Source organism: Delphinapterus leucas, chromosome 11 (genome assembly GCF_059928025.1).
Source record: "Delphinapterus leucas isolate spDelLeu-1000000601 "Yukka" chromosome 11, BTC_Dleu_Yukka2, whole genome shotgun sequence".
In the NCBI taxonomy this organism is placed as follows: domain Eukaryota; kingdom Metazoa; phylum Chordata; class Mammalia; order Artiodactyla; family Monodontidae; genus Delphinapterus; species Delphinapterus leucas.
Genome location: NC_143139.1, coordinates 97,333,689 through 97,346,819, shown reverse-complemented (window position 1 = coordinate 97,346,819; position 13,131 = coordinate 97,333,689). Strand labels below are relative to the sequence as shown.

The following is a 13,131-nucleotide window of genomic DNA, read 5'->3' as shown; positions in this document are numbered from 1 at the left end:
GTCACAGGCGCTGGGTACTGCGATGTGGACATCTTTGGGGCCCTGCCACACCATTTTAATTTTTATGTATTTCAAAGTAAACTGCAGACAGGGATACCTCTCCCCCTGAATATACACATCACCAGCTAGAGTACAGTGTTCATTTATAATCCTTTTCTTCTTTCTAGTTAAAATTTGCATACATTGAAGTGCACATTCAAGGGGTTTTGACAAATGCGTGCCCCTGTGTCTCTTAAACCCCTATCAAGATAGAGGACAGGGGCTTCCCTGGTGGCGCAGTGGTTGACAGTCCGCCTGCCGATGCAGGAGACGCGGTTCGTGCCCCGGTCCGGGAGGATCCCACATGCCGCCGAGCGGCTGGGCCCGTGAGCCATGGCCGCTGAGCCTGCGCGTCCGGAGCCTGTGCTCCGCAACGGGAGAGGCCACGACAGTGAGAGGCCCGCGTACCGCAAAAAAAAAAAAAAAGATAGAGGACATTTTGAGTCACAGAAGATTCTGTCCCGCCCCTCCGCAGCCACAGGCCCCATCCCACTCCAGAGGCGACCACCAGCGATTAGCTGCGCCCATCGAGAGCTCCTTCTCCTGAGGAACGGAGTCACAGCATGTGCTCCTTGGGTCTGGCTTCTGTTGCTGGCACAGCAGTTTTGAGTCACTGTGTCGCGTGCGCTGGTACCTGCTGCTTCTCAAGGCCCAGCAGCCCCGCCCACCTCTCCATTCTCCTGTTGATGGGCAGCTGTCTCCGGGTCTTAGTTGTCCTGAGTAAAGCTGCTGTGAACGTTCTGCTACAAGGCTTCGTATGGACACAGGTTTCTATGTCTCTTAACTAAGTATCTCAGACTGGAGTTGCTGGGTCACAGGGAGGATGTGCGTAGGTTTAGTTTTTCGAGCAACTACCAGACTGACTTCCTGAGTGATGGCATCACCGTAAACCCCCCCCCCCAGCGTGTATGAGCGTTCCAGCTCCCCCACATCCTCGCCGAGTCCCGGCGGGATCATTTCAGCCATGCTGGCAGGTGTGGAGTATGTCCCCCTGCTTCTAATCTGTGGTTCATTCCCCAGGCGGCTAACGACGCGGAGGCCAAGGGCTTTTCCAGACGCATGTGGGCCATTGGTGCATCTTCTCTGATGGAGCGTCTGTTCAAACCTTGATTCTCTTATCGTGTTGTCTTTCTATTATTGGTTGAAGGAGTCCTTTATATATCCTCGACACCAGTCCTTTATCAGACATGTATTTTGAAAATTGGGATAATGGCGATTTGTAATAAGAAATATATATGTTTGATCTTCATCCGAATTCCTGGCCCTAGCTCCTGAAACCCTAGGCATTTCCTAAGTGATGGGAGTGATAAAGATGTCTTATGTGAATGAGGTAACTTTTGGAAAGCCCCTAGGTAACCTAAGGATGGAGGCTGGTTGCCAGGGGAACCAACCATGTGATTAGGGAGTTGGTACTTTCCAGCCCTCCCCCAAACTTCCAAGGGGGAGGGAGGGGCTAGAGATTGATTTGGGCAATCTCTCATGGCCAATGAATTAATCAATCGTGCCTACTAATGAAGCCTCCATAAACGCCCAGAAGGACTCGGTTCAGAGAGCCTCTGGGTCGGTGAACAAAGGAGGTACTGGGTGAGTAGGGTGCCCCTTTCCCCACACCTCGCCCTGTGCATCTCTTCCAGCTGCCTGTTCCTGAGTTCTATCCTTTTATGATGAACCGGTAACCTAGTGAGTAAAATGTTTCTCCGAGTCCTGTGAGCCGCTCTAGCAAATTAATCAAACCCAAGGAGGGGGTCATGGAAACCTCTGATTTATACCCAGTCGGTCAGAAGCACAGGTAGTAAATAACCTGAACTTGGGATTAGCATCTGAAGTAGGGGGCAGTCTTGTGGGACTGAGTCCTTAACTTGTGGAATCTGATGCCATCTCCGGATAGATAGTGTCAGAACCGAACTGATACTGGAGTCAGAGAATTACTTGGTGTGGACAAAAAACCCACACACGTCGGCATTGCTGTCAGAATCACAGCTGGTGATCAGAAGTGGAATTGGTACCCGAATCATGGGAATATTTTCTCCCATGCTATCGCCTGATCAGGCCCAGCTGAATTTACATCATTTCATTTAATAACTCACTCAGTTCCCCAATAACCCTATGAGTTAAGTACTCTTCACAGAAGAGGAAACTGTGGCTCAGGGTAGTACCTTCCCCCAGGTCAAAGCCCCAGAGTGCAGCAGGATGAGTTGTAACCCTCAAAGGTGGGTCCCAAGTTCAGTGGCCGTAACCACTGCACACTGCCTCTTGCTCACTCAGCAAATACACAAAGACCACGTTAAGTGGCCGAGAGCATTTCTTATCATCTCTGCAGAAGAGATGACGACACCCTGGCCGGGGGACCCAGGCTAGCGGGAGATAGTCACAGAGCCTACCACCTCTGGCAGGAAGGCACAGGACGTGGTGGGTGATCGGGCAGCACAGGGCCCCCACCTGCTGGAGGCTGACATTTAAGCCGATGGGGCAGAGGGAACAGCACACGTGAGGGCCCCCGAGCCAAGGAAGACGGAGGAGACTGGCCGAGAGCTGGGCAGGCAACGGAGGACCAGCGGGGACCTGGACCAGGTCCCGGAGCAGCACCAAGTCGCCGGGGTTCTGTTTTCTTTCTGCAAATGCCAACGAGTCCATTTAGCACAAAATGGATCTCATTCGTCTCCTCGGGAGCACCTTCCTCCCACCAGGGCTGAGTGCATCTCAAATGCCAGGAATGATAATGACTTTACTGTGAGCCAGCTGGGAAGCCTACTCGCATTTGAATCACTGTTCCAGTTGACAAGGTTGGTGGCAATTAAGAACCAAAGCTGCCAAGGTTTTAATCTCACCAGCCAGCGACTGGCCAGCTGGCCTGCGGAGTGACCTCCTGCAAAGGACTTCACTTCTCTGGGCCTCTGTTTGCTCATCTGCAAAATGGGAATAACCACGCAGTACCCACTTCTCGGCTTTGGGTGGGGATTAAACGAGTGGAGGTTAGCGCCGTGCCTGGAACACCACGGGTGCCAACAAGCCTCGGCCATGAGCACGACCACTGTAGACTCCAGTCTGGGTGGTTTTGTTTTGTTTTGTTTTTTCTTTTAACTTTTCCCTCACTGCTTCTCAGTTGATCATCTATTAAGCTTGTATATATCACGTATGGATTCGTTCAGGTCTTACTTTGAAAGATAATATTAATTTTCAAAACAAGAGAAAATAGAGGGATGAAGACACTTCCAGTGAGGTTTTGGGAAAGATGTCCCTCAAAGTCCATTTATACCAACAATGAATTTCGAACACCACAAGCACGGTGTCCCCTTCCCCAGCCTGCTCAAAGGATGCTCTGTCCACATACTTAAAGCAGCGCCTGGATGGTTCTAGCAGACTCCACGGTAATGGGAGAAGCAGCAAACATTGAGGGCGGCTGGGCTTCCATCGAACCAGACAGCTGCTTCCGGGAGTGCTGGGTTTGAGCAAGCCCTAGGACTTGGGAAATGTTCCGCCCCTCTTTAGCTTATTAATCACTTAATATTGGAGTAAAAGCTAGATCCTTTGGAACTGTAATTTTTCAAATGAAAGTAGGAAAACGCCTAAGTTATGAAAATAACAGGTGTCACCTATTAAGATGGTCTTACCTGTGGAAACCAACATTCCTGACCCGCTCTGCTTTACTAGCAGGTAAAGGCTCAAAGACCCAGACCAAGGACAATCATCTCAAAACACCTAAGCTTAACGAGCAAGCATTCAACTGCTAACTAACGTGCAAGCGTAAGAAACTGCTCAGATTTGCCTAATGTTCTGCTTCCTCAGGCTGCTGACAAGGACAGAGGCCGAGGTGGGTGAGGTAGGCGAGGATGCCTGCTGAGCTGGTGTCACACTCCAGGACCACCGCGTCCCAGTTCAAATGCCTGCTGCTCTGCAAACGCAGGAACTTCCGTTTCTCTGCAGTGCACGCCAAGGGAGCGTGCACAGTGCTTCCTGGTCACAGTGGTCCAGGACAAGAAGTAGGATCCCAACATTCCCAGGATGCAAATAATTTAAAGTATTTGTGTCACTCTGTTACCACCCGCCAACTAGCGCCTTCATGAGACACAATGTGAAAGAAGCAGCCAGAGCTGTCGACATGATACAGGACCAGAGTGAGAAGAGGTTTCTATTCTGGGGATGACAATCAGTCAGCAATTAACCCTCCCATATACACGGCAGGCTTGACTAATTAGTCCCAGTGTTCTTTACCCCCCCACCCCCCCATCCAGATGCAGCCTCAGAATCCTTCTTAACACAGTGGCAGGCAGCCATTATCGGTCGAGCTCTCTGGTGGAAACGGTTTGCCAGCCCTGCCCTACCACTAGCCAGCTCTGTGTCAATATCTCACTTGTCAACATTATCAATAACTAACACTTAACGAGCACTCAATTGCTGATAAGACCTTCATCACATTTTATCCCCACATCACCTAAGTGCCACGTGATCCACGTGGGCTGGGCAGGCAAAGAGGCTGAGAGAGGTGGAGTAACAGACCCACAGAGCAGGGATGGGAGCGGAGACCCGGCTCCACCCACCGGTGTGTAGCCTCCCTCAGAGACATGCTGCCTTTCTGGAAAACAACGAGCCCTCGTGGGCTCGGAGACACAGAGCTGATATCACCCCCACATTTCCCCGCCTCACAAGTGAGGAAGTGAGGCCCCAAAGCTTTAACACTCAGAGGGCGAAACACATAGCAGCAAAAGGGGATTCCACGGCCTGACACCCAGAGGAAGTAGAAAACGAAAGGACCACTGGTTTCCCAGGGCCGATCACGTGACACTTTGGTGCCGTGAGCCCCAGAGACCAGTGATGCCGGAATCTGCTGCTCATTCCATTTCTTCTTTTAACCTTTAATGTTACCAAGAAGCAGCATCTCCAGCCATAAAAAAGAATGAAATAATGCCATTGGCAGCAACGTGGATGGACCTAGCGATGATCTTACTAAGTGACATAAGCCAGACAGAGAAAGACAAATGCCAGGTGATATGGCTTATACGTGGAATCTAAAATAAAAGGATATAAATGAACTTTATTTACAAAACAGAAAGAGTCTCGAAGACATAGAAAACAAACTATGGTTACCAAAGAGGAAGGCGGCAGCAGGGGGGAATAGAGATAAATTGGGAGTTTGGGATTAACATATACCCACCACTATATATAAAATAGAAAATCAACAAGGACCTACTGTATAGTATAGGGAACTATATTTAATATCTTATAATAACCTATAATGGAAAAGAATCCGAAAAAGTGTGTGTATATATATATATATATGTGTGTGTGTGTGTGTGTGTGTGTGTATGTGTGTGTGTGTATATGTGTGTGTGTGTGTGTATAGCTGAATCACTTTGCTGAACACCAGAAATTAACACATTGTAAATCAACTATACTTTAAAAAAAAAATAGTAGCATCTCAACGAGGCAAGAGCCACCAAAAGCTTCTAGAATTGATTGTAGTTCGTGTTTACATTCTTTTACCCCAACAGCACTGAGTACAGACTAGCAGGTTAACACCACTAGGCCAACATATGTTTACAAGGTACTCTTAGACTTACTAATATGTTTCTTCAGCCTCTACATAATATAGAAAATAATAAATATACTCAATAGGAAGTAAAGCCATTTTTCATCTGAAACCTAAAAAGTCAAGTGTACGGCTAATGCAAGGAGAAAATGTGCTTTCTTTGGGTACCTCTTTCCTACGATGGAAAGTAAGAAAACAGCTGGGTAAAGGGACCTGCCCTCTGCCAACCACAACAGGGGAGAAATCAATCACATAGAGCATTTAAAATCCGCTCACAACAGGCGCTTACCCACTTACATCTTCTAACCATCCCTTAATTATTCTGACGACTGGACAGGGAACGCGAGGGTAAGCAACTTCGGGATGTGTGATAAATATTAATTCCATGGGGTGGGAACAGGAATTCAAAGGTGAGCTCCTCTAACGAGTGTGAAGTTGCCAAGGCGACCTGACTCTCTGGGACCACGCAGGTATAACCAAGATGCTAGGAGGACCACAGAGAGTTAGCTGTTCCTGAAAGGTAAGGAACATAAGGTCATCACTCCGGGTCCAGTGTCACCATTCCCATTCTCTACTGAAGCAAAATTTCCGAGAGATTTCAGTAGATGGCCAGGAAAAAAAGCCCAGTGTGGGACACGCTGACGTGCCTACGTGTTTCTCTCTGAAATGCCCCGGGTGCATCTGGACAACGGTGGAACAAACAAGGAGAAGTGCTGGATTTGAAGATTATAATCGGAATAGTAATCAAAGGAAACTCGACAAAGCCACACCAAGCCCCTGAAAGCCACCTCCTCTCAGCCAGAGACAGGAAAACAGAACAGTGGTTTCCAGTGACTTCCTCAGGACTGCATTACAGGAGTCGACAGACTGTACCTCCCTCTCTGACCAAGAGCAGCCCCCATGGACAGAGGCAGCCCTGTTCAAAGAAGACGCCTTAGGGTTTGCAGCAAGAAACACGGCAGGGTCTGCAGAGAACCTCACAGCCCGCTGGATTCAAATAGGACCTACACTGACTTCTCTTCCCATAGAACATTCTAGAACCCATCGTGTACATGGCCCCGGTCCCTCACCTGCTCACCTCCCTCCCCTTCTTTCCAGCCACCCTCTTTCCCTTCTTGTAAGTCAGGAGTCCAACCCACCTTAACCGTGATGGGTAGTCAACTTCCTGAGGGTAGATCATCAAGAGGATCACGTGAGCAAAGAGGGACTGGAAAGGCAAAGAATCCCCAAAAAGTCCCACCTCCCTGGCCAAAGGAGACCAAACTCATTACAAATCCTTTCCCTACATCTTGCAGCAAAGAAGGATACTATCCCATTTTTATTTTCAAAAGTAAGTGGGAGGGTGTGCTGAGATCTGCTTAAAGAGGATGTGGAAATCACCTCGAAGTCTCTATGTGCCCAGAAAGTTCTCTATGCAAACACCCCAAACAGCCAGAACTCTACGCCTCCCCAGGTGCCTCGGCCCCAAGAGTAACTAAGTGGGAGCAGGGTCAGGGGCCTGGAGAACCGGCCCTCATCTAATCTGTTTCTATGCAGTTCCTTCCATCTCAGAGTGGCCTCTGGGTTGCTACCTCTGCATCTCACCCTGCAGCTGTTGCCTCCTCACGTCTCAGGAATCCTGCTGCTCCCAGCCCAGCACACTGCCTCCAGGAAGCCCGCCCTGCCTGCACCTACGCTGGAGCTGCTTCCCTGCAGGTCACCGCGCTCCCGTCCATTCGACACCGGCCTCTCTAAAGTAGCTGAGATTGGTAACTGGTGCCCACTGCTCCCACGTGCGGGGATGACAGGGCCCAGTGACCGCTCCAGCTTGCCCCAAGGCTGACCACGGCCCACACACCACACCACAGTCCGGCCACTCTGAACGGCCTGCACTTCCCCAGCGGGACTAGCTGGGGTCTCCTCCAGGGCCCCTCCTCTTCTAATTCCTAGCCAGTCTTTACACGCAACCGGGGGACCACTTCCTCTAGCCAGAACCCAGAACCCCCAAATCCCGGATGTGTGTCTCCCCTGGGTGTCCATCACCACACCGGCCTGCCCCCTCCTCACAGCACCCACAGGCTCCTAAGGACAGGCCTGGCCCAGGTCACCGCCTGCCACCAGCCCCCAGCCTGCCAGGCAAAGATTCTTTTCCCTGTGTCCTTAGGTCTTCGGAGCTCACGGGCACCTCCTCCCTCTGCCGTCCTGGGATGGGGCCGAGTGGGCCTTCACCTTCTCCTTCCTATCTACCACTCGAAACAATTATGTTTTATCTTTTTTTTTTAATTTTTATTGGAGTATAGTTGATTTACAAGGTTGTGCTGAAGCAATTATGGAGGGTTTGATTGCACTTACTTTGAACCTTCACGGAAGTTTTCCATTTCTTCTCACTCTCCATCTCCAGAGAGGGATGTCTGCCAAGGACATCGCTTCTCCCCCCAGGACCCCCACTCACCAGGTGACTCCATGTTTGGACCACACCTGCCTGGAACCGGCTGCCCCAGCCACGTGTGCCCGGCCTAGTGTGCCCGGTCCGGGGGAGCCGTGCGGATTCTCCCCCTCGAGAAACTGAGTTGAGAGCCCCAGGCACCGCGCGGAGAACAGGTTCACGGGGTGGCGGGGGAGGCTCTGGGGGGCATTTCCAGACCCTGGCAGCCGAGGGCCCCGAGGAGCTGCCCCACGCCCTGAGGCTGGTCAACCTCCTCCTGGCTCTGGAGACACCTCAGGAAAGAAACACCAGGTTTCCCCACCTCAGCACGGTTATCGGACATTGTGTGTGGCTGTCCAGTGCGCTATGGGATGTTTACCAACATTCCTGGCCTCCAGGCACTAGATGTCACTAGCATCCCCACCCCAGCCAAGATGAGACACTGGCAATGTCCCCTGGGGGCAAAATCATCCCCACCTGAGAACCACTGGTTTAAACTGCCATGAAGTGGCTACGGGGCAAGGTTGTGTTTCCTCAACTGTAAAATGAGGGGAATACCTGAGTCACTGTGCTGTACGCCCGCACCGAACACAACACGGTACATCAACTATATCTCAATAAAAATTTTTAAAAATACTGATATATTTTATCCTATAAATAATAAATAGATAAATGAATAAATAATAACATGAGGGGAAAAGTCCCACCTTGCAGGCACCTCTGTCCAGGTACTCTTATTACAGAGCAGTGTTGAAGTGGGATGGTATTTGGGGACAACACGGCATCTACGCAGCTGATCACTCGAGAGGACGGGGAGAACCGAAGGGAACGCACAGGGGTTAACACTGTGGTTTAAACTGAGATTCTCTCCTGGAAGTTATTTAAAGCCCACAAAAGAAACTTAATACCTTCAGCCCTCGGTTCAAGGTCGCAGCCCACTGGTGTCTCTTTAGACACCAAAAAATTCATGAGGTTTCAGTCAATACCTTGCTCATTTACCTCCATTTCTGCCTCAAGTGCTCGGAAGACGAGCCGGGTCAAGAGAACCAGAAGACAAGCCGCAGAGAGGGAGAAAGTGTTTGCCAAAGACACATCTGGCAAAGGTTTTGTATCCAAAATATGCCAAGAAGTCCTAAAGTTCAACTAAAAGAAATCAAACTTGATTAGAAAATGGGCCAAAGATCTGAACAGACACTTCACCAAAGAAGAGGCACAGATGGCACATGAGCCTAGAAAAAGACACTCCACGTCGTAAGTCATTAGGGAATGAGAAGCAAAAACTGCTCTAAAAAATATATTTACAAAAAAAAAAAAAAAAAAGCTATGGACATCAAGGGGGGAAAGGGTGGGGGGATGAACTGGGAGATTGGGATTAACATATATACACTAATATGTATGAAATAGATAACTAACAAGAACCTGCTGTAAAAAAAGTAAAATTAAATCCAATTCAAAAAAACTAAAAAGGCTTCCCTGGTGGCGCAGTGCTTGAGAGTCCACCTGCCGATGCAGGGGACTCGGGTTCGTGTCCCGGTCCGGGAAGATCCCACATGCCGCGGAGCGGCTGGGCCCGTGAGCCATGGCCGCTGAGCCCGAACGTCCCACAACAGTGAGAGGCCCGCGCACCACAAAAACAAAAGCAAAAACAAAAAAAAGCGATCAGGGAACAGGAACGTCCTTAATGCTTGCTTTCCTCGGAAAAGCAGGAGGGACAGAGCCTCCAGGCTCGGCTGTGGCAGGTTTGGCGCTGTGCAGCCCGGTGCCGGTCACTGGTGTCTGGGCAGAGGGCGGAGGCCAAGGGCAGGCAGGGGCCTCTCATACAAATGGGTGGAGTGGACCCTATCCCGCCCCTCCATCCAGGGCCTCCCCGTCCCAGAGCTGGCCGCCCGCCTCTAAGGACTTCACACAGCAGCTGGGGCATCCGTCCCTGGGGCGCCCCTCGCCCCCTTCCTGGCCCGCTGGACCTGTGCGGCTGTCACCCGTGGCCACCAGGGGGCCCTCGTGGGGAGTTTTCCTCTGCGCCTGCTCTGTGCAGCTCCAGTAAAACCGAACCACTTTAATGAGTGGCTCTTAACAGTCCCCAGGCCTCCTAAGGGGAGCTTTGGGGTTTTTTAAGTGTTCCTTGCCACTTTTCCCAACACCCCACAGTTCGTCACAGTTCCGTTTTCTAAACCGGGCCGACACATGACACGACTTGGTTCCCTACCATAGGACATCAGCGTTAGTCCACGGGCACTTCCTGCATGGGTTCCTCCAAACCTCAGGACACATTTCCTAACATGACCTCCCCTGGAAGGTGACAGGACATTCACCCCAACGCGTCCCTCCGTGCCTCTCACAGCCACAAGTTCTGCCGACCCGGGAGGGGGCGAATGCCCCCGGCGCCCCCAGATCTCTAACTTCTCGGCAATGCCGACCTCGTCCCCCACCCACGCTCCTGAGTTCACCGTGGACTTTCTAACAAAAAGGAAACGAAACCCACTGCGCAGCTGGCAGCGCCCGGCACACCTCGAAGCCTCCTCGTCTGATGGGTCCCTGGCAGGCAAATGAGCGCCTCCCCACAGGGGCCCGAGCTGGGCCAGGAACTGCTCCAGCTGTGAACCACATGAATGGCAGGGAGGGCAGGTTGCCAAGGCAACGGGCCCGCAGGGATACTGGCAATTCTCAATCACTGAGGACCTCATTCTCCAGCCTTCACACCTCGGCCTCCCGCTCCTGACTCCTTCCCCACTTCCCACAAGACCAGACAGAAGCCACCGAGCCCTTCCAAGGCCAGTCCTCCCTGAATTCCTGCGTGTGAGCCCAATTCGTGTTTGTGACCTTCTGTTTGTATGGGGGGACCCCTGAGGGTGCCAGGCACCCCAATCTTGAGAAACGAGGCAGGGGACCCAGCTGACTCACACACCAAAGCAACAACAGCTGGGACTTCCCTGGCGGTCCAGTGGTTAGGGCTCGGGGCTTTCACTAGCGAGGGCGCTGTACTATGGAAGCATCTCTCTCCTGCTGTTTCTGTGCCTATTTTATTCATCACAGGATGACTCTGACTATTGTGATTCTTGTTATACTTAAATTAAAGCAGACTGGCCCTCGATTTTCTAGGCGTTGGCTAGCTCATGAAGGCAAGGGCAAGCACGTCGCTTTGGAGCTTGGGGCCGGTCCATGAGTTCAGGAATGTGCTCTTCGTATTTCAAGAGCACATTAAATGTCACCTATAAAAAGCTGTCATCTCCGGGACATTCTGATGACTTGCTATTCTGTGAGAGATTGCTTTCCTGGTTGCTTCAGGTCTCAACCCAAACACCACCTGCTTTGAGGCCTTCGTGGGCATCCGTGTGATTGCACTGTTACATCTTCCTCCTAGCACATATTATTACAGCATGATTGGTCTGTTTTATTTATTATTACGACTGATTCCCTGTTCCGTGAAAGCGAGGGCCTTATCTATCTTTTCTTCCTAGGGTCTCACAGCAGGCAATGAATGAACTGGAAAGAGTATGACATTTGTGTTTATAATTGTCGTAAGGTGTAGAGAGGAACTGAAATGACTTTGGTGAGGGCGACGAGGACTGCAAGTGGGACCGCACATCAGAGAGGCAGCTGGAATGATCGAGGGAAGGGTGAAGGCCATTTACCATCTTTTCGGAGGTGCGACTTGAAAGAGATTAACACAAGCCAGTTTGGATCCTAAACGTCAGGTTTCAGAGAGGAGGGGCTCATTTGCTTGGAACAACTTGTTGACTGAAAAAACTGCGCAAGTTGAGAATTATGTTTTATTCGGTGGACAAAACTGAGGACTTAAGCCCGGGACACAACATCTCAGATAGCTCTGAGGGACCGCTCCAAAGAGGCAAAGGAGGAACCAGGGTATGTAGAAGGTTTTCGCAACAAAGACCAGGTAATCGGAGCATCAAAAGATTACGGTTAATTAAAGAAAACCAGATATCTCAAGGAATTTAGCACTTTTCTGTGTATGGGAAGATGCAAGGGTCTGGGCTCACTGAAATCATTCCTTTGATGTGCACCTCAGCTACCTGCATCCTGTGCTTTCTCATCCTGAGTCCCCTCGGGATGCGGGGGGTGGGGGGGGTGGGGGGGTGGCTGCAGTGCCTGAGGGCTTGGCAGTTCTTGTTTCCACCCTGAATTTCCTCAGGGTTCACCTTCTGGGATGGTTGTAGGGGATCAAAGGCTGCAACATCCTTTGTTTACCGATAAGGCAGGCAACATTTTTTCACTGATAAACTAAAGGTGAAAGGCCCTGCCCTCATGGAACTGAATCATCTAATTTGGTAAAAGCATCCCTGGTGGGAAATGCATAGGCACCCCTCCCCCCAAACACACGCACACACACACACACAAATCCCTGGGTGGAAAGTGTGTGGGAGTACACACATCCCTAGAGGTAAAGCATCACGGGTATCCCTAGGAATACACACCTCAATGGGAGAAATTAATACGGGGACACGTGTGCCTCGCAAGTATGTCCTTGGGGTACACACGTCCCTGGGGGGTACACTCATCCTCCGGGTACAGGAAGACTTTCTAAAGCACAGGTCAGGCTCAGGTGGTTCAAGGCAGCGGTCCCCAAACGTTTTGGCACCAGTGACCGGTTCCGTGGAAGACAATTTTTCCGCGCACGCGGGGAGGGGGAAGGGATGGTTCACACGCTATTGCGAGCGACGGGGAGAGGCTGATGAAGTGCCGCCGCCGGGACGGACCGAGGGCTCACTCTGCCTTTTGTTCTACACGTTTGAGCCCTGGGCCCAGGCCCAGTTCCTAACAGGCCGGGGACCGGTACCAGTCCGCGGCCCGGGTGTTGGGGACCCATGGTTTAAGGAACTCACTGCACACCCCTGACTCCGGATCCTCTCTCGTCTAATGTCCTGCCTGAGGCCAGCTCCCACCAGCCTGTTCACAGCCACCGCAGTATAACTCACCCTCTTACCCACAGGGAATCTGGCCCAGGGGAGGAATCTCTGGGCCAGAACAAAGGAAAAATTCAGTAATGCGGCCCTGGGAGAGGCCCAGGAAACAGCCGGATTTAAAGAACACAATCTAGAGGCCGGGAGTCACATCCCTCATAACTCTAAGAAAACTCTTAAAAGGTAAGAGGTGGTAGGAAGCTTTTGAGAATCATTTTCGTGGACACGTGGAGTCAAAAATG

At 51.0% G+C, this 13,131-nt stretch overlaps 1 protein-coding gene across 1 annotated transcript in view; it reads right to left on the bottom strand.

The window, feature by feature from the left end:
• The window catches only part of PARVB (parvin beta), a 115,140-nt gene that overhangs the window by 101,151 nt on the left and 858 nt on the right, over positions 1-13,131 (bottom strand). The gene's annotated exons all lie outside the window — the stretch shown is intronic.